We start from the raw sequence: 20477 nt of genomic DNA on the forward strand, positions 1-20477 counted from the left end.
ACTATTTGTAATATTAGTTTTATTTGTAATAGCCAAAAATGAGAATCAACCCAGATGTCCTTCAATGTCCATAGTTGATGTCAAAACATAACTGTGGTACCTGCATACCACGGAATACTACATAGCAACAAAAACTGGCCTATTAATACATGCAATAACTTGAATGAATATTCAATTATTCTGAATGAATATAGTTGATGCCTAACACATATGTGCCATATGACTCCATTTATATTACATTGTTTTAAATGACACAATTTTATAAATAGAAGAGTGTTAGTTGCCAGTGGTTAGGTAGGAGGTGGGTTGGGAAGGAAGAAAGAATGGTGCAACCTGAGAGATCCTTGTGGTGATGGAACTGTTCAGTATATTGACTGTGGTCATATACACATGAACTTACACGTATAAAAAAATGTATCAAACTAAACACACACACACACACACTCAAGAACAAGTAAAACAAGAAATCTGAGTGAACTTATGGATTGTATCAATGTTAATGTTGTGCTGGTTATATAACATTATAACTTTGCAAAATTTTACCATTGGATGAAACATAGAATCTCTCTGCACTGCTTTTTACAACTGCATGTGAAATTATAATTATCTCAATAAAAAATTCAATTTAAAAAATTCAAAGCAAGTTAATGACTCAAAAGTTTGTATTTTGAAGTGTTTTCAAACTCAAATATTAATTCTTAACCTTTTCCTATCAAGATTATCTCCAGAATATGGCAGTATATTTTACTATGATTTACATAACATAAATGTTAGAAATACTTTAAAATTTATCTTAAGGATAATTCTTATAGTAAACTATAGATTATAATTATTAATATTTTTCTGCATTCTGTGAGTTCTCTGATATGAATTAATCCAAACTTGTTATGAAATTTTACTTTGCTGATTTCAAGAAGGAACACAGCATGTTTACAAATTAGTGCTAAATGCAATTATCAATGGAAATATATGAAGTCAATTGATCTTTCATACATACAAATGAGAATGAAAGAGAGAGAGAGAAATCATATTGGAGAAAATCAAAATGTGATTTTCCTTAATTTTACCTCCTATAAAATGGGATTCAGGAAATCCTAGACTTTTTATATAATTAGCATTTTTTTGGTAATTTTTTATTTGAAACATTTGAAGTACCACTTACAACTAGTAACTACTGAATGATATTGTGTAATGACCTAGGAAAGAATCTGTAAGCTGAATTTACCAATAATATACAGCACTAATACAACTACTCTATAAATGTGAATTACTGGTAAGAATATACAGTAAAATACACACACACATTCACACACAAACACATGAACATATGCATATAAATGTTTTTTGTTTCTTTGCCAAGTTATTTAAATGTTCATTCTAAATTTTCAGCTGCTTAATAGAGGATTTATAGATAGATGTTGCTCTGGCTTCTGCAGTCATGTCATTTATAAATTCATTTCTCTCTGTTTAATCTTTGAACATAATCAATTTTGTTTTTCTACTCATAGCTCATACATAGTCTTTCCCTTTGTGTAGTGATAAAATCAAATCTTATATTCTTTCTAAGGTCTTAATCACATTCACATAGCTCACAGCTCAGTGATCAGAATATACTGAAACAAAAAAAAAAAACACTTGTTGCAAAATGCTGTGATTATCTGAGTATTTGTTCTGCCTACAGAGTTGCTTTGATAAACTCTTCTGCAGAGCATTTGAATACACTTATTTTCTACTGGAGTGCTGCATTCGGCTATAGGGGACCATAACCTAAAATGAAGATTCAAACATATCAAAATAGTAACATTAAAGTAAACCAGTCCTGTATCATGAAAAGAGTTGAAAACACTGTTTACCCAGTTTCCATGGCATAATCCAGGTTTATACCTGGTATCCTGGCATAATTTCTAATGCTAATCCTTTTACTCACAAAAGTGTCTCAATTTTGGCAGCAAATTTTATGGCAACCTTACTTATGAGGCACATGATACATGCCTTTAGTCGCTTGAAAGACTGTCATATGGAGGAGGCATAAATATAAATTTGCATGAGATAAGGATAGAAATAGCTCAATGAGTAGAAGCTTTTAAGAACGCACCTTTTTGGATCAGTATAGTAAGGACTGTTTAAAATTGGGAGATAACCTCTCTTCAAATGAGGTGACACTACTGTCATTGGAGGTATTTAACTATAGATGAAAGACAACTTGTCAGATTTTGGCAAGGGAATTTAAGCATCAGATGGATGATTGGATTAAAGGATATTTAAGTTTCCTTTCAATCTAATAGTTTATAAATAACATAAACAAGAAAACAATACAAATAATAGTTCTATTACATAATTTTCCTTTGTATATTAACATTTAATTATTTTTCCCCTAAATTCATGATAGTATCATTTTCCACTCCTCCCCTACTTTCTTAATGAAGAAACTGAAGTTTAGTGCGGTTAACTGACTTTTTCAAAGTCATTGTAATTTTGTAGCAATAGTTGTATTCACATCCTGGCATTCTGGTTCACATAACCATGCAATTGATCATGTCTATCATCATTAATATGATTGAAATAGTAGGATACACATTTATAATTTGATACTCTTTATTGAGGGCTCACTATATCCATGTTATCTGGTAAACACTTTTCATTGTGTTCTTTTTATCAGAATTCTATGTGGTATATGCCAGGTGCGCCTGAAATGCCAGCACTTTGGGAGGCCGAGGCAGGCAGATCCCTTCAGCTCAGGAGGTAGACACCAGCCTGGCAACATGGTGAAACTCTATCTCTACAAAAAAATACAAAAATTAGCCAGGTGTGGTGGTGCACACTTGCCTCAGCTACTTGAGAGACTGAGGTAAGAGGATGGCTTCAGGGCACGAGGCGGAGATTGCAGTGAGCCTGAGATCTGGCCACTACACTCCACTTTGGACCATAGACACAGACTTTGTCGGAAAGGAAAGGAAAGGAAAGAAAGGAAAGGAAAGGAAAGGAAAGGAAAGGAAAGGAAAGGAAAGGAAAGGAAAGGAAAGGAAGAAAGGAAAGGAAAGGAAAGGAAAGGAAAGGAAAGGAAAGGAAAGGAAAGGAAAGGAAAGGAAGAAAAGAGAGAAAGAAAGAAAGAAAGGAAAGAGAGAAAGAGAGAAGAAAAGAAGAGAAAGAAAGGAAGGAAAGGAAAGGAAGGAAAAAGAAGGGAAGGGAAGGGAAGGGAAGGGAAGAGAAGGGAAGGGCAGGCCAGGCCCAATGTGATAATAGTCAGGACTCTCCTACTCAGATAAGGAAATATAATTCAATCGTGTTTAGAATACTGATGGCAACAGAGGGCAGTCCAGAAGAGCTGCTGACATCATGCCGGGTGCAGTGGGGAAGCGCAGGCATGGTGGCAGGAGCAGCTGCTGGATCAGCAATGGCAGCAGTGGGTCCCCTGTGCCCTGCTTCCCTGAGGCAGCCAACTGTGCTGCTGTCATCCTTGTGTGGCCAGGTGAGACCTTTTGCCAGGCCTGGAACTTGCGCCGCTCTGGAGCCTGACCCTGCATCACTGGTCTTGCCCACCACTGCTGCAGGGAGAGCACAGGGAGTAGGTGGAGCTGGGCCCAGAGTGCTGCCAAGCTTCAGGGACCCAGCGGGAGGCAGGGACAAGTGGGATCCCCCGTGAAGCCCACTGCCCTGGGGGCTGCTGCGATGGGGCTGGCCAAGCCTACATCTGGCAGGGGAGCAGTGTGGTCAGGCACATAGAGGCAGGCAGAGAGGGGACCAGCAAAGACCTGGGGCCCCCGCCCCAGGCTGTAAGGACATGGGCATCTCTGCACTCTGCACCCTTGGGGACCGGGAAGGCCTTTCCTTCCCCTGCAGGCTCAGGGGTGTCTGCTTCCACTGCCTGGCCTTTCCCCACTACTGATGCCCTCTCCAGTCTCAGAGTAGGGTTGGCGCCAAGCCCAGGTACTGTCACAGGCCCGGTGGGTGTGGTCACGCTTGAGACAGTGCTGATGCAGCAGCCCCCTGCTGCTTCAGCCTCTTGCCAACTTTGGGTGCCAATGAGCATGAGGGGAAGCCAAGTGGAGGCTGAGGGCTGCTCCGTATTGGCCTGCAGTTGTTCCTTGGTGCCAGCAGCCTGGGTGCCACAGGGATGACAGTAGACGGACAGGCTTGTAGGCAGAAGGGGGTGGGGCAGATTCCTGGTGAGGCAGCATCTTCAGGCCAGGCATGGTCTGAAGGCTGCCAACCAGGCTGCCAGTCCATGGACAGAAGTGTGAACTTGTGGTGCCTTGTCTGGCCCACCCATAGCTCTCCTTGGACCAGTCAGTGCACACTTCCTCTCCTCCTCTGAGGCTCATAAAAGTGTATATTGGGCGCCAAAATATGTCAGGAATTTATTCCTTCCAGTGGGTTCTTGGTCTCTCTGACTTCAAGAATTAAACCGCAGACCCTCGCAGTGAGTGTTACAGCTCTTAAAATGGTATCTGGAGTTTGTTCCTTCAAATGTTCAGATGTGTCCAGAATTTTTTCCTTCCAATGGGTTTGTGGTCTCGGTAACTTCAAGAGTAAAGCTGCAGACCTTCACAGTGAGTGTTACAGCTCTTAAAGGTGGCACGTCTGGAGATGTTTGTTCCTCCCAGTGGGTTTGCGGTCTTGCTGACTTCAGGAATGAAGCTGTAGACCCTCGTTGTGAGTGTTACACCTCATAAAGGTAATACAGACCCAAACAGTGAGCAGCAGTGTGAAGAGCAAAAGAACAAAGCTCCCACAAAGTGGAAGGGGACCTGAGAGAGTTGCCTCTGTTGGCTGGGGGTGGTGGCCAGCTTTTATTCCCTTATTTGGCCCCACCCACGTCCTGCTGACTGGTCCATTTTGCAGAGCTCTGATTGGTCCATTTTACAGAGTGCTGATTGGTCCATTTTACAGAGTGCTGATTGGTGTGTTTTTATAGAGTGCTAATTGGTGCATTTACAATCCTTTAGCTAGACACAAAAGTTCTCCAAGTACCCACCCAACCAAGAAGCCCAGCTGGCTTCACCTCCCAAAAGCTCTGGACTCAGCCAGAGCTGAGCAGATGACAGTGCAACCAGCTGCAGAGAGGCGCTACCATCTCTCTATGCTGGGAGCTAAACACTTGACGGGACACCCTGGCTGCAGAAAGGAGCTACCCCTGTGGGTCTCCTCTGAGCTGTTCTGTCACTCAATAAAGCTCCTCTTCATCTTGCTCACCTTTCACTTATCTGCCTACGTCATTCTTCCTGGTTATAGGATAATAACTGGGGATCTGCTGAATAGGGAGGTAAAAGAGCTATAACACAACCAAGGCTGAAACATACCCATTGCTCACCACATTGTGGCTGAAGAGAAAGAGAGAAGAGCTTTGGCCCTTTGGGGAACCCAGTTCTGGGAGCTCCTGGAGCCAGGGCTGTGACTCCTTCTTTAGGGCCCTGCAGTTCCTGGCATTTCCAAGCTTCTGGGCACCACCATTGTCCCCAGTGCCAGCTGTGGAAGTTGCTTGCTGTGTGCCTGGGACAGCCACAGCCTCTCAAAGAGTGGCTGCCCATGCTGGCACCTGGAACTGCCTGTCCTGCTGCAGCAGCCAGCGTGCCTGACTGTGTCAGTGGCTGGACCCCATGCTCACTCACACACACTCGCAGCTCCACAACTGACTCCTCCTTGGAGAGTGTGGGATCCAGGCTGATAGCATGAGCTGAGCACAGCCTGCCAGGCCAAGTGGGTAAAACGAGCCCACCAGGCCTGAGCGAAACTTGAGCAAAGAGGCCACCAGCCACAGGGGTTTCTGGCCAGAAAACCAACACCCCAAGAATCCTGTAACAACATTAGGCCATGTAGCTCACAATAGAGAGTATGTGAAGCCTTAATGCTGGCCTTGAAAGGGGTAGATCCAAATGCTTTAACAAAATAACTTCAAATCTATGTTGTTCTTCTCATAGCTTGACTCCATTTTACTCTGTATTGGCTTAATTCTTAGGCAGGCTTCCTCCATGTACAGCAGAATACCTCTGACAATTCTAGGTTTATTTCTCCCTCACAGCAAACAGTATCGGAAAAGTACACAGACTGCCCTGCTGTGGGTTAGCATTTACTCCTAGACAGTAGCTGTGTACATATATATGGAATAATCTGACTGGCCTAGTCACATGCTCAACTCAAATGTGCCCTCGACAAGTCCACTAGAATCCCATGGATGAAATTTCTAAAAGAAAATTTTAAATGCCATTATCAGAAGTGGAAGATATATCAGATTAGACAAAAAACATGCAGTTGACCCTTAGCAGGGGTTTGAATGACACAAATCCACTTATGCCTGGACTTTATTTCAACTACATGCAGATAGAAATTACAGTATTTGTGGGATTCAAAACTCGTTTATATGGAGTGCTGATTTTTAATATACAAGGGTTCTGTAGGGCCAATTGCAGGATTTGAGTATGTGCAGATTTTGGTATATGCGGTGGTCCTGGAACCAATCACATGAGTATAACAAGAGATAACTGTATTATATAATCATTAGATGGAGAAATAATGACCACACCTGTTGTATTTGGTCCTAAGTCTGTCCAATATAAATAACTAGTTAATGGCAATAATGAGTTTCAAAACCAGGATTTCATAGATTTTGCAAATCCTATCCCACCTTGAAGCTACTATGAAATGTTTATTAACAGCAAGATAGCATTTTTAATAAGCTTTATTTAATTTGCAGGCAATTCTTCTATATTTCCTATTTTTATAAAATTATTATGTTAATGGAAGTAAAACAATATATATTCAAATAACTTAAATGGATAATTCACTTGCCTAAATCTCTAGATCTAGAAATAAGGGAATAGGATACCTCAGATTAAGAAAAAAAGCAAAGCAGAAAGAATACACAGCAGCAACAATAAAAGTAAGGCTGTTTTGAGTAAATATTGGTTTATATTTTGAAGATGGAAGTAGTTATAATTGGCCAAATAATTGTTCATTAGTCAATTGTTTGTTATATTAGCAGTTTAGAAGCCTACATTCTTCTCAAATTGCATACTGATTCAAGTTCTCTTGTTCACTAGTATTTTGAACAAATATATATATAGTCTTTCTAACGTTGAGTATAACTTCAACAAACTTTTTCATTTATATCAAACAATTTTTTTATTTCTTATTTTGAAAATCTTTCTTTGGAAATGATTTATTATTTCTTTAATAAAATATTGACTCAAATGGAATATGGGGAGCTTCTGGGGCTGAAATGCAATTAAATCCCATCTAAAGGAATTTAATTGCTTCTTTCCTTTATAAGGGAGATAATTACTTGTCCTATTTCTAAAGCTGTTCTGTTAAGTCTAGTGAAGGAAAATTAAGATTTTAACTTGAAGGCAGAAAATATTTCGTGTGTGTGTGTGTACACATATATACATATAATGTTATATAAAGAGTTTTGAGGTTAATATTGCAAGGAATGGACAACAGACACCATGATTTAATTTCCAACATAAACACCTGAGGTTGAAAATAATCCTTGCCTGACTGTCCTTGCCAAAAAGGGGAGTAAATTAATTGATAAAGAAAAATGATGAAAAACTTGAAGAGTCAGAGAAGCAAAAGCACAATGACATACTAAAGTTAAAACGAAAACTTTACTGGAAATCTAAAGTTACTCACTGTTCAACGTATATTACCTCAATTTAGTTGACTTCCAAGTGACTTTCAGTGAAATTCTTGGAACTAATAGATCTATTTATCTTCTTTATAGATAAAATGCTTTGATATAAATGTAGATTGAGTTATTATTTCTGGACTCATATGTACCTGAAAAAAAGCTTCAACTGGTAAATCTTTCAAAACAAATAATTTGATTCAAATACCATAGACTAATCAAGAAAGACATGTATTTTCTCATATAATTTAATTAATTTTTTATTGTCAGGTCACCTAATTTGCATGAGAACTAAACACTTTTTTCTGCCACTCTGGAAACATATATTCTAGCATTCTAATAAGTTTTATGTATTTTCTATTTTTTATGCTTACCTTACTCCAGTGTGGTTACACAGTGTGTGGCTCACACAGTTACTACATAACACCCAGGCTGCCTCTATCTCCCTGATTTTGGAATTCTAGTTCTTGTGTGTAGTATGTGACACTTCTCTTTCAAAATAATGTGGAGAATCTTGAGTGCATTTCAAAAGAGTTTGTGTCAGTGGGAATCAGTTAGAGGCACAAATTCTAACACATAAGGCTAAAAACAAACAAACATGAGGAAGGGAGTTGAGTGGTAAATAAATCTGAAGTTTTTGAGGTTGCTTTACCTAGAAAAGAAAAAGTGCATAGTGATTCTTTGCAACATCTCCGTTTGGGTTTCTAATGCCTAGCAACTTTGGTTATGAAGGTTTGATTTGATATATTCACTCATCTTCATTAAATTATCTTAGTAGATGATCTTGCATCCAACTGTGTACTGATGTTTTTCTTTCTGTAGCTTACCAGAAGATGCATCAGTCTTTGTGAGAGATAACTCCTCTACCTGTGCTCTTACACCCATTATCAGCTGCTTCTTCCTAAAAGTAACACTTCATCTTCCATCAAGTACTATTTTATTTTATTTTATTATTTTTATTATAGTTTAAGTTCTAGGGTACATGTGCACAACGTGCAGGTTTGTTACATATGTATACATGTGTCATGTTGGTGTGCTGCATCCATTAACTCATCATTTATATCAGGCATTCCTCTTAATGCTATCCCTCTCCCCTCCCTCCTCTCCCCTCCCCCCACCCTAAGACAGGCCCAAGTGTGTGATGATCCCCGCCCTGTGTCCCAGTGTTTTCATTGTTCAATGCCCACCTATGAGTGAGAACATGCGGTGTTTGGTTTTCTGTCCTTCTGATAGTTTGCTCCGAATGATGGTTTCCAGCTTCATCCATGTCCCTACAAAGGACATGAACTCATCTTTTTTATGGCTGCATAGTATTCCATGATGTATATGTGCCACATTTGCTTAATCTAGTCTATCATTGATGGACATTTGGGTTGGTTCCAAGTCTTTGCTATTGTGAATAGTGCCACAAATAAACATACCTATGCATGTGTCTTTATAGTAGCATGATTTATAATCCTTTGAGTATATATCCATTAATGGGATCACTGGGTCAAATGGCAATTCTAGTTCTAGATCGCTGAGGAATTGCCACACTGTCTTCCACAATGGTTGAACTAGTTTACACTGCAACCAACAGTGTAAAAGCATTCCTATTTCTCCCCATCCTCTCCAGCACCTGTTGTTTCCTCACTTTTTAATGATCACCATTCTAACTGATGTAAGATGGTATCTCATTGTGGTTTTAATTTGCATTTCTCTGATGACCAGTGATGATGAGCATTTTTTCATGTGTCTGTTGGCCACATAAATGTCTTCTTTTAAGAAGTGTCTGTTCATATCCTTTGCCCACTTTTTGATGGGGTTGATTTTTTCTTGTAAATGTAAATTTGTTTAAGTTCTTTGTAGATACTGGATATTAGCCCTTTGCCAAATGGGTAGATTGCAAAAATTTTCTCCCATTCTGTAGGTTGTCTCTTCACTCTGATGGTAGTTTCTTTTGCTGTGCAGAAGCTCTTTAGTTTAATTAGACCCCATTTATCTATGTTGGCTTTTGTTACCATTGCTTTTGGTGTTTTAGTCATGAAGTCCTTGCCCATGCCTATGTCCTGAATGGTATTGCCTAGGTTTTCTTCTAGAGTTTTTATGGTTTTAGGTCTAACATGTAAGTCTTTAATCCATCTTGAATTAATTTTTGTGTAAGGTGTAAGGAAGGGATGCAGTTTCAGCTTTCTACATATATCTAGTCAGTTTTCCCATTTATTAAATTGGGAACCCTTTCCCCATTTCTTGTTTTTTGTCAGTTTTGTCAAAGATCAGATGGTTGTAGATGTGTGATGTTATTTCTGAGACCTCTGTTCTGTTCCATTGGTCTATATCTCTGTTTTGGTACCAGTACCACACTGTTTTCTCATCAAGGTCTATTTTAATCTTGAATTTTTATTTGAAATGGTGTGTCTTTTCCAAACACATTTATCTTATATGAAATGCCTTAAATGCATCCACATTATTTTTCAAACTTAACCATAACATTCTAGTTTTTTTTTCTTGCACTTTGCACAAAACGATCAAACTTTCTTTTTCAAAGACAACATACGCAGGGGTATTCATTACTCCACCAAAATAGATCTGATATTTTGATACCCACAATTCTCCATCTGTATGCCAGATGCTTAAAGCCACGTGGCACTGCTCATATTTTAAATAAATAAATGTGAAATATTCAAGATGGGTAAAGGGCAGTGTTAATGTTTTACATGTGTGCCACCATTATTCAGTACTATATTAATCTTCCTTTAGATTTTAAATATCATTTGAAAAGTGAATGCTGCAATTATGGGGAATAGATACAGAAAAAATAAATCAACATATTTAACTTTTCACTACTAACCTCATATGTAATAACTTTGGAAAAATTTTTAAGCAAAGAACAAATACTTGAGTTATGTTGACAAGAAACACAAAATGTGAAAGGTCATTGAATTATAGACACATTTTGGGTGAAGAATTGCTTTCTTGATGTCGATATTAGTTTATTATTATTATTTACTGCAATATGTTAAATTTTATACAAAATATGGATAAATTCAATTTTAAGATTTGTTATGTAAAAAAATCCTAGATTAAACATGTATACAAGTAGGTCGATGTAACTTAAGATCATTATAAATATACTTTTGCATATTTCTTTTCTCCTTTTGTTTCATTTGAATGTTGAAATTTTTATGTCCTCTTTGCTAATATGCAATAATAAGCAGAATTATTAGGGTAGATTGCTTATCCTATTTACTTCCCATATATTTTTACTGATCTCTCAATTAGTTTTCTCTTTATTGCATAAAAATTCTACTGTTTAAATAACTTCTTAAATGGTTTCCCTGCCTATAGATTTCTTCATTTTAGAGAGACCCTCTTGAGTAACTATTTATCCTTAAAATATTACATTTTCTTGCTTCCTTTTTAAAAAAATCCTTAGTGGTTTTCTGTTTTCTAGAGATAAATCTCCCAAATTTTAGCATACTTTTTCATATTGTGCTAGATTACCAACAACAAATTTTCCTAATTTCATTTCTTATTTCCTTAAAACACAGGTGACTGTATTTAGGATATCTCTTGCTCCTCGGCATTCAAAAGCATGGAAGACACCCTCACCTGTCTTCTCAGGCAACCCAAATGCTTCCAAGTGCTCAAACTAAACATTCAAATTTAAAGGGGTAAGTTAAAAAAAAAGATGCATTTATTCATTATCCCCCTATTCTATATGGAAAAGGTGCATACACCCATATGGGCAGGTTATTACACATAGAAGTACATATGTATGGAAAAAATACACAAATCTATACATCTTTGGCTAATTCAGCAATAAGTGAATGTTATATTGTAAATGTTGCAGGTTATATTTAATCATTATATAATAGAATAGAAAGAGCATGTATTAAAATATGAGTAACAGAAAAAAAACTTGTGAAAATGTCTTTGCAAAACACCTAATCATTTACTGCTAAAATTAATGTAGTAATTAAATATGTGCTTTACAGAAAAATATTTCTGTTTTCTTGAACTGTTAATTTAAGTCCTTTTTGTTCATTTTGTAGTTAACTATCTGGTTTCCCCAACTAGCTTGTTAGATCCTTGGAAAAGGTGACATTTTCTTAGGTTATTATAAACAACTGAAAATAATTCACAGAGCACTCTGTATAGAGGTAGGGACTCAATAAAATTTTTGTTTGATATAATTTGACTTTGCCATTATTTTCTATGGGTATTCAGCTGCTAGTACAAATAGTGTTTATTTTATTTTTTAATATATTGAACATATAGTCAAAACCTTATCTCACTTTTGCATGTCAGAGAAGGAAATATGTAAATATATTTCTGTGATTTTAGAAAATATCTCCTGGTTTACGGATATATTTAAAACAGAAGCTGATGATGTCAGTCATTCTTTCTAACTAACATTGCTCATTTAGCTTAATTCTCAAGTTCTTCTAATAATTAAAACTTGGGTAATAAATGATTTTTTTCATTTTGGCGAGTAGTACAAGTAATATATTTTCTCATAATACAAATTGAGAGAATTAATAGAAGAGTGAAGAATTTAATAGTCACATAAGTTTATAATTTGTGATACATCTAATAGTAGTGAACTTTTAATTTGTTTTTTGGAAATTTGTGTCTACAAGATGTTATTGCATGCAAACTTGTTGAAACCCAATATAGGACAAACAGGGGTTTGAAGATAAGATAGAAATTTTGGAGGACTTAATAAGATAGGTCACAAATATCACCTAAAGTGTTTCTTCAACTGGGCTGTTTTCATTTTATCATCTTTTCCTCATGACTGAGATCAGAGATTATAGCTCCAAGACAACTGCCATGTTAATTGCTCAGTTCTCAGGATGTAGAATGGTTACTGGCTCATGGTGTGGACACAAACAACATTTGTCAAATGGATAGAAACAGGTGAGTCTAGTGTCCTGTTCACAGGGTCACGGGGTCATGAAGCAAAGTCAGACTTTCCTGCTTATTCCAACTTTAAAAATTGAAGGAGGACAGCTGCCAGTCTTGCCCAGTTCACATTCTTACTCCTGAGGTCTGGAGGGGCTGTAAAAAGTCGGGTAGGAAAAAGCTGCTAGGGAGACATAACAACAAACACAGAGAACTACTGTAAAGTACATATAGATGTGCCCCTGCCATTTCCCAGTGTTTGTTCAATAACAAAAATACACAGAAGAAGCCCAGTTGGAAGTACTAAGTGTGAGTAATGCAATTTTCCCTGGGGAAAAGCATAAGCTGCATTCTCCCAGCAGGGGAAAATTAATTCTGAGTCATTTGGATGTTGTTTTCCATAGCATCTCTTTGAATCACTAAACTTCTCTAATAGTACTGAGTTCTCTCCTCTGGTATTTCTACTCATTTCTAAAAGTTTCTAGAAATGTTGGTGAAGTGGCATAGAATGTAAAATTTCAGGTTATGCAGCAGATACCTAATGATGGAGCTAAGTTACATTTCAAGCCCTGAAATATGCTATTTGGCTTCAAGTGGCTTTATTTTTTAAAATGTATCAAAATGTGGATGATCTTTCGAATATTAACACCAAGGTACTGAAATAGGAACCCAAATGGGAAAGCTAGAAAGCAGTTAAGCTTGCTCTGGGAACAAAATAAGTAGAAAAGATAAAGACTTCATTCCTATCTTTTAAAAAGCTATCACTCTAAAATGGAAGTAGATGTTTTCCAAATCTTTCTACTTTTTTCCTACCTTCAACTTCTCAACTCTAATTATTACAAAAAAAATCTTTTGTGGTTATCTATGGAATGATTAGAAATACATATATTTTTGTTGTTAGTGAGTCTGTATTTGCTATAAATATGACAAATTCTTATTATTACATCAAAAAAGTTATATTTTAAATTACTCTTCACACATTTTAATGATGTTCTGCATTGTTCTTAATGAAGGTCAGGCCCGTGAGATAATGTGCTATTATTGACTGAATTCTAGCTATTTTGTCTGAGATATACATTTGACAAGAATACTGCTTCAGAAGAAGCAATTCATTTACATAGAAAATGTTTTGCTATAAGCAAACCAAACCATGTCTGCATCCAAATTTAGAAATGTGTTGGTGGATTGATAGTTTCATTTAGTCGGGGGAGAGAGAGAGAGAGAGAGTATTCATATTCTCTCAGGCTCAGATGACAAAGAAAAAATGTATTTTGTAATGGAGGGTATTTGTTGTTATCACTTGATCTTTTTCCCATTTATTTTACTTATATTTTTGTGTTTTGTAACTACTTAATCATTTAGTCGATCACTCAGCAAGAACACTACACTTACCATTCTATAGGTGTTTTCTTATTTAAACCTCACAAAACATTAAAGATAATTTTGATGTTTTCCTATGAGAAAGGAGAGGTTTTGAATCTCAACAAGTTTTTAAGTGACAAAGCCAGGCTAAATTAAAATATATGACCATTAATTGAACCAATATACTATCTAGCCTAGAATGAAAAAGTAAAGTAGGTGGGTCAAATTGTTTTTCCCTTTTCAAAATAAAATAATCAGAAGTTATGTACATAATTTACAGACTTATTTATGCATTATTCACATCTATATCACTTTTGGGAACATATGAGAAAACATTTTAAATAATATACAACTTATGTAGTGAAACTGTGAGCTAAAATAAATTATGTTCATTTTAGATTGTATATGTAGAAGAAATCTGGCAGTTGAATAATTTTTCCATAAATCTAATCAATACACAAAGCAAATTAAAATTCTTTAGTTAGAATTGATATGAGCAATTGATTTCCTTTTTTATTTCAACTCTGGAAAGCAGCCTAAATCAGGGTGGAATTTATAAATTGAATGCCCTTTGAGTGGTTATAGATACCCTAGACCAGTTCCTGTATTTTGCTCAATCCTAATAGAGCTTTCTTACAGCTCATTAAATTTGTTGTTTTTCTTGATTCATTTCGATTCTCAAAACTGAACTTGATTTACTTCAATGTGTTCTCAGAGAGCATGGAAAGGGCAAGTAATTTTCCGGGAACTTTTACTCATTATAACCAGTTGAAACTAATCAGTCAATTGCTACCTGATTCATAACCAACAACACTGATTGGCTTACAGCTTTTACAAAGAGAAAAAGAAAGAGAGAATTAAAGGGAAGTTCTAAAGGGAGAGAATTAAAGGGAAGTAGGTTCAATTTCTCTACATATAGACATACACTTGCATTATGGTCTAATTTTATCAAATAGCAATAGAAAGGCATATTCTCTAAATACATTAAAATTATGTTTGTCTTTAGAAATTAATTCAGAAAATTATACCTGTACCTCTCTGCTGTCTGATAGAGAGATATAAGACATTTATCTCCCTTGTTTTTATTCATCTATTATTTCACAATTTTCAGAAAGTCGCTTATGTAATATATTTGGAAATACCCATCCATTCCAAAATAAAGAGGTCTTAAATAAACCTAAGTGCATTTTTGAAAAGAGCATAATAAAAATCTACAGCTAAACTAGGTAGAAATCACTCCTTAAAGTTTAACAAAGTTTTTGGTTTTTCCAAAAGTATTATTTGGACAATGAATTACCAGGTGCAAATAGAGGTTGTTATTGACACACACATCTATTTTTTTTCCTTGTAATCCAAACTACAAAAAAAAACTACAAAAAAAAACATAATTCTGATTGCACTTCCGTTTGCAGCTGTACTGAGACTGATTACTGGAACTCTCACTTCCAGCTTCATCACCACTGGCAGGCCTGGAGGGGAGATCTTTTTCCAATTCCATGAAATGCTCCAACAGAATCTACCTTCTAGTTTTATGTTCCCAAACCCCTTTTCATGGTCCCTTATTTTATCTTGCTCTACTGAATATTTCATTTTAAAAAGAGCAGTAGTGGATGATTGCTTTTAGGCTCATCTAGCCAAGCGTTTTCTGGCTGTTCATTTTTCAGTAAAGCAAGAGAAAATGCACTTTCTGGTAATAAAGAGGAGTGTTTTCCTTTCTTTTTATGTCATCACTTTTGCTTATGTCTAAGAATACTGAGTGGTCACACTTTCTCACATTCAGTTTTATTAATGATTTCATCATATAAACACTGTACAAATGGTTGGCATTAAATATGTATATGCACCAAAATAAGGATGATAACTTCAAGAGAAAAATAAGATTATACATGCATGAAGGAAGGTCCTATCAGGAAATATTCTATATCCATATTTCCCATCATTCTGCAAGGGAGAGAAACAGAGGTCATATATAGTGATAATAAGCATGTGCTGGAATCAGATCCTCTGGTTTTCATTCCCGGCTCTGCCACTTATTTGCCATGTAACCTTGAGCAAGTTATTTCAATTTTCTATCCTTCAATTCCTTCATTTGTAAAACTGAGAAAAGTACTAATCTCAGAGGGTTAGAATGAAGAGTAAATTAAGGACTTAGGGCACAGCAGGTAGTCTTCGAAAATGATTAAGTATTAGATAAATGTTAGATGCTGTGCCTATAGTATGGATAAGGAGCTACCAAATAAATGCTTCAGAAATAAACGACTTCTGAAGAGTGGATTTATTGCTTACTGTTCCCAAAAGAATGTACCATACATGAAGAATATATCTGTTTGTTCCATTTACTCTGGTTTTTCTGGTATCTAGAACAGTCCTTAGACCTGTAATTGGTGTTCAATATTTTTTGATTGACTGAATAAAAGAATGAATGACGGATGGTTATCTGAAAGAGAGCACGTATACATGTATACACACACACATTCATATATATACACATATGTGTACACACACAGATATATACACAGATGCAACATATATAGGGTAATTTATTTTCTATGAAAAATAATGTCATTAATACAGCTACTAACTAATAATCAATTAGCTTCCTTAGTTTAAAAACTTAAGGATAATTTTGCGTGAAGAAAAATAAGGACAGGCAAGCGATGTTAATTAATAAATCTAAACACCTAAGAAGACTTTATGATCAGAGGGCTTTAACACTGTGGAAAGGACATATAAACAAGTGCCACAGACATGAAATCCTGTTCTTAACTCTGTTACAAAATCTTAGTTAATGTACTTAACTCTGAAACTCTGTTTTCTATTAAATAATATGCTGATTTCACTACATTGCTGAAATAATTATATAATTTGAATTTGTTCTTCTAATTGATTTTTGATTAGCTAGAATTAAAGAACTTCTTTTTCTTCCCTACTCACACTGCTTGGCAAGAAATTTATAGTGCTTTCCACTCTAAAAGCATCATAAGATTTGTAAATTGCCTATCAGCAGGGCTTGTCAACCCATTAGGATCTAGGTTAAGATATACTGTACTTCTATGTGATTGTTCTCTTATTAACTTATATTAATTTACAAGTTAATTGATATCTATTCTATGCTCTTTTCTATGGAAAAACCTAAAGTCCTTCCTAGAAATTCTATAAATTCCTCAAACTGTCATTTTTTGGTCATATTTTTGATTACTTCTTGCTACTTCTGTGTTTCTGTCTCCACTCATGCATCTTGCAGCTGTTGCTTTATGTTTACTGCTGTGTCAACCCAAATATGGACTCAGCCCTTTCCTTTAATTCCCTCCAAAAGCCTAAACACATGAGTCTTTTGTGAAATTGTTCAACATTTCCGAAGAGATAGAAGCCATAAATTATAACATAGGGACACAGGCTGGTTAATATTGAATGCCTGATTTTCTTGTGTTAAAAAAAAATCTTTTTATCCTTTTCTTTTTATGCGGCTCCGTGAATCTCTTTCAGCTTTCCTATTCTCTCCAGCCTGAAATGCCCTGTCGCTGGTAATGCCCATCAATGTAATTGCTTTTTTGGAGTCATTTCTCCTGCTACTCCGTTCTCACAAGCAAGCTTCCTTCTAACTAATGCTCCTCATTAAGATGTTTTCCTAAAAATGATAGTTTTTTTCATAAAATATTTTGTTACTAACAATTATTATGCACCTCCAAAATCTGGTCAAGCACACTCACTTTTCTGGGACAATGAGATGTGAGAAAAAGTGATATACTTAACCAGTTTGTTATGCCTTAAAGTAGACGGATATAACTTCTCTTTCACCTTTACCCTTTCTCCTTCCTGCATGTTCATCGCCAGATGTGGTGGTCATCTGTTGTAGACCTCATAAGAAAGGGATGACATATTATAAAATAGAAGTATTTTGATCCCTAATGCTTCTGAAAAGCAGAACTACATACCATACAAACTTGGACTTCTTTGTGAAAAAAAATGTGCTTCTATTTGATTGTTCTCTTATTAACTTAGATATATATTCCATGTTATGAACTTATATCCTACTAATTTACTAATTAATCCTTTTCTTGTTTCGATACAAAATGGTTGTACATATTTATGAGTATACATGATATTTTGATACACATACAATGTGTATCGATCAAATCAGGATAAATATGATATTCACTGCTTCAAACATTGATCATTTGTGTTGAAAATATTTCAAATTTTCTCTTCCAACCATTTTGAAGTGCACGATAAATAATTCTTAACTATAGTCACCCTACTGTTCTATGTAACCCTAGAACTTATTCCTTCTATCTAACTGTATGTTTTACTCATTAAACGACCTTTCTTTATCACTCTCCCCACTCCACACACCCCCCACCAATGTTTCCAGCCGTGGGTAACCATCGTTCTATTCACTACCTTCATGAAATCCATTTTTTTAGTTCCTGCGTATGAATGAAAACATGCAATATTTGTTTTTCTGTGTCTGGCTCATTTTACATTAAATAATGACCTCCATTTTCACCCATGTCAATGCAAATGATAGAATATCACTATTTTTATGGTTTAATAATATTCCATTATGCATATATAGCACATTTCTTCATTCATCCATTGATGGACACTTAGTTTGATTTCATGTCTTGGCTATTGTGAATAGTGCTGCAGTAAACATGGCATGCAGGTATCTTTTGGTAGAAGGATTTCCATTATTTTGGATAAATATCCAGTAGTGCGATTGCTGTATCATATGGTATATCCATTTTTAGTTTTTTGAAGAACCTCCATACTGTTTTCCATAGTGACTATAATAATTTACATCCCACCAGCAGTCTACTAGAGTTTTTCTTTCTTTGCATACTTGCCAGCATCTATTAATTTTTGTCTTTTTAATAATAACCATTTTAACTGGGATGAGACAATATCTCATTGTGGTTAGAATTTGTATATCCCTGATGATTAGTGATGTTAAGCATTTTTTCATATGCCTGTTGGCCATTTGTATGTCTTCTTTTAAGAAGCGTCTATTCATATCATTTGCCTTTTTAAAAATAATATTCTTTGGTTTATGCTGTTCTTTTTTTTTTTTTTTTTTTTTCGAGACATGATCTTGTTCTTTTGCCCAGGCTGGAGTGCAGTGGCATAATCACAGTTTACTGCATCCTTGACCTCCCAGGCTCAAGTGATCCTTCCTCCTCAGCCTCCCAGGTAGCTGGGACTACAGGCACATGCCACAATGCCCAGATAATTTTTGTATTTTTTTGTAGAGGTAAGGATTCTTCATATTGCCCTGGCTGATCTTGAACTCCTGGGTTACAGCAATCCACTCGCCTTGGCTTCACAAAGTGCTGGGATTACAGGCATGAGCCACTGCACCCGACCATTTTTTTGCTATTGAGTTGAGTTCCTACATATTCTGGTTTTTTAAACTTTGTTGGGTGGATAGTTTGCAAATATTTTCTCCTATTCTGTAAGTTGTCTTTGCACTTCATTGATTATTTCTTTTGCTGTGCAGAAGCTTCATAGCTTGATGTAATTTTATTTGTCTATTTTTGCTTTTGTTGCTTGTAGTGTAGAGGTGTTACCTAAAATATCTTTGCCCAGACCAATAAACTGAAAATGTTTTCCAATGTTTACTTTTAGTAGTTTCATAGTTTGGGGGCTTAGATTTAAGTGTTCAATTCATTTTGATTTGAAATCTGTTTATGGTGACATAGAGGGCTATAGTTTCATTCTTCTGCATGTAGTTATCCAGTTTTTCCACCACCATTTATTCAAGAGACTGTCTTTTTCACACTAATTTTTTTGGTAGCTTTGTTGAAAATCAGTTGGCTGAAAAAGCAAAGACTTATATCTGGACTCTCTATTCTGTTCCATTGATTTATATGTCTGTTTATATGCCAGTACTAAACTATTGTGATTACTATGGCTTTGTAGTATATTTTGAAGTCAGGTGAGGAAATGCTTCCATATTTGTTCTTTTTGCTCAGGATTGCTTTTGCTATTGGGGTATTATGTGGTTTTATATAAATTTTAGGATGTTTTTATATCTGTGAAGAATGTTGTTGGTATTTTAATAGGGATTGCATTGAATCTATAGATTGCTTTTGGTAGTATAGTCATTTTCACAATATTAACTCTTCCAATTTATGAAGATGGGATGCCCTTCCATTATTTTTGTGACTTCTACAAGTTCTTTCAACAGTATTTTATAGTTTACTTTGTAAGATCTTTCACCTCTTTGGTTGAATTCATTTCTAGGTATTTTAATTCTTTTCTTATATCTATCACAAATGGGATCTCCTTCTTGATTACTTTTTCTGCTAGATCATTATTGGTGTATAAAAATGCTACTGATTTTTGTATGTTAATTTTGTGTCCTGTAACTTTATTGAATATACGTATTAGTTCTAACAGTTTTTGATGGCATTTTTGGGATTTTTTTTATTTATAAGATCATATTTTCTGCAAACATATTTTGGAAAAGGAAAGGAAGGGACTAAAGAACATCTATTTGGAAAGGTGGAAGATTATATTTTGAGCTCCACCTTTCCAAATGGATGCTCTTTATTTGTTTCCCTTGACTAATTGTTCTGATTGGGACTTCCAGTACTATGTTAAA

At 35.7% G+C, this 20477-nt stretch overlaps 1 long non-coding RNA gene across 1 annotated transcript in view; it reads left to right on the forward strand.

Moving 5' to 3' along the window:
* Positions 1-20477, forward strand: part of LOC103786860 (uncharacterized) — a 213526-nt gene that overhangs the window by 169706 nt on the left and 23343 nt on the right. Inside the window, exon 5 of the long non-coding RNA XR_010112023.1 lies at positions 11155-11277. This is a non-coding gene — a long non-coding RNA (uncharacterized LOC103786860). The remainder of the gene's footprint in view (positions 1-11154; positions 11278-20477) is intronic.

This window comes from Pan paniscus, chromosome 3, assembly GCF_029289425.2.
Source record: "Pan paniscus chromosome 3, NHGRI_mPanPan1-v2.0_pri, whole genome shotgun sequence".
In the NCBI taxonomy this organism is placed as follows: Eukaryota; Metazoa; Chordata; class Mammalia; order Primates; family Hominidae; genus Pan; species Pan paniscus.